This window comes from Carcharodon carcharias, chromosome 6 (assembly GCF_017639515.1).
Source record: "Carcharodon carcharias isolate sCarCar2 chromosome 6, sCarCar2.pri, whole genome shotgun sequence".
NCBI classification, from domain to species: Eukaryota; Metazoa; Chordata; class Chondrichthyes; order Lamniformes; family Lamnidae; genus Carcharodon; species Carcharodon carcharias.
This window is the reverse complement of record NC_054472.1, coordinates 161388131-161390112: the sequence shown is the minus strand read 5'-3', so window position 1 is coordinate 161390112 and position 1982 is coordinate 161388131. Positions and strand designations below refer to the sequence as shown.

Sequence of the window (1982 nt, the reverse complement as noted above, 5' to 3'; positions counted from 1 at the left end):
AAATGCTTCAGCCTTGTTTCTTGCACTGATGCGCTGGGCTCCCCCATCACTGAGGATGGGAATATTTATGGAGCCTCCTTCTCCAGTTAGTTGTTTAATTGTCCACCACCATTCATGGCTTGGTGTGGCAGTATTGCAGAGCTTAGCTCTGATCCTTTGGTTGTAGAATTACTTAGCTCTGTCTATCACTTGCTGCCTCTGCTGTTTGGCACACATTATCTTGAAAATTACAAATCTACCTAAGAATTAGTTGTGAAAAGTCTTTCAAGGAGAAAGTAATGATTCTGGTTGGCTTCAATCCTTCATTTGAAGATCAAACAGGGCTCCTAACCCAGATACGTACCTTTGGGTCTAGCTCCCTCTTGCTGAAGTTGAGGGGTATTAAACAGAATCTACATCGGACCTTGAATAAACTTCAAAAATTAATAAACATTGTAGTAAACCAGATTCTCACAAATGCAGGGAGAGAAAAATACATTTAAAATCAGGGTTATTAGGAGAGATATCTCAGAATCTGACATGAACTCCACACCCCCTTGAACTCAAGAACGTGTGAATCCTCCAGTAGATTTGCAATGCTTCACCAGAAATGTGCTGCTAAGTGTATGTATAATTATTGGAAATATAGTTATCATTCTTTGCTTCACACTTGGTGTATATCACCAAAAAATGCTTTTAAACTCTATTATTTTGAGGAGTATCTTATAAGTCCATGAGCAAGAACAGCCATCCTCTAACATAAGGAAGAACAGATGAATTGAAGGGTTCTCAAAATTCCCACATTTTTCATATAATCAACAAGGATATGACTTTTGGACTTTTATGGCAGAGGACCCAACTGCTGAGTTAAGTGTAGAACCCTGCAGCCCATGAAGGCCTGGGACTGGACATGCCCGGGCTTGTTGAGTACAGTGTGGATTGTTGCCTGTAACCAGACAACAGGAGGAGACAGAATACGCATTCTTCCCTTTAAAACAATCAACCCCGAGAAAGACTTTATCTTACATGAAACTAAAGCCCATCAAAATCTTGCTTAAATAATCGCTACTAACTACTAAGGCAGGAAGGTAGTAATCAATGCGATTATGCGAACCTATCAATACTCTACATGTACAATGGCTTGCAGTTCAAGATTAGTTACGGGGACAGGAAGAGAATGATAAACATTATGTGAGCCCATTAAAAGCAACGAGACAACAATCACCTGAAGAAGCCCACCAAAAATCAGACAAAGAACGAACCTTGATTTGGATTGAGGTAAGAAATTCGAAAAACAGTATAACTGGGCCACCAGTTATGAAGGGGAGGAACAATGATCATGAAGGTTGTGCTCCCATGATGAAAGCTATCACATTATACTCTGGGTGTGCTGATGCCTGGGATGTCCCTTAATGTGGGATACTTGACTGCAAAATTTGTTTTTGGAGGGTGAGCAGTTTTCGAGTGGTTGAAGCAGAGTTTAAGCAGGGGGTAGTGGAGCCAAGCAGAGTGAGGACATCTGGAGGTTTGCAGGCCCACAGGCAACATCACGGCGAGGGGCACGGGGTGGCAGGCTCAACCAAAGACAACAAGGCCTCAACCACAGCCCTCCACAAAGTTCGACCACCCACAACCATGCCCTCCACCCAACTGAAGAACCTTCCAGGGCCTCTTCCTATGCTTTGTGCAGCCTTCAGACCAAAGTGATGGTCCTGTCTTACACTCCCTGGACAGATTACAGATATCCGCACCTCGACGGCGCTGGTCATTGCTGTTAGGATGTCGTGGGCAGGCGGCACAGATTTCCATCATTCTCTCTGTGTGCTCTCAGCACCTTTGAAGTGCGGCTGGCCCTAATCTCTTTAGCATCTGTGACCAGTGATGCTGTGCTCCTGAAAGGGTCAGCAGCTGAAGGCAGAAAAAGGATCAGGTGCATTTAAAGTTTCACGGCTGCATCTCCATGATATGACCTTGATCCCAGAATGTCGGCCAGACAGGAGTCA

At 44.0% G+C, this 1982-nt stretch overlaps 1 pseudogene; it reads left to right on the top strand.

Moving 5' to 3' along the window:
* The first annotated feature begins 1290 nt into the window (after positions 1-1290).
* Positions 1291-1441, top strand: LOC121279485 (annotated as a pseudogene).
* Positions 1442-1982: the final 541 nt, after the last annotated feature.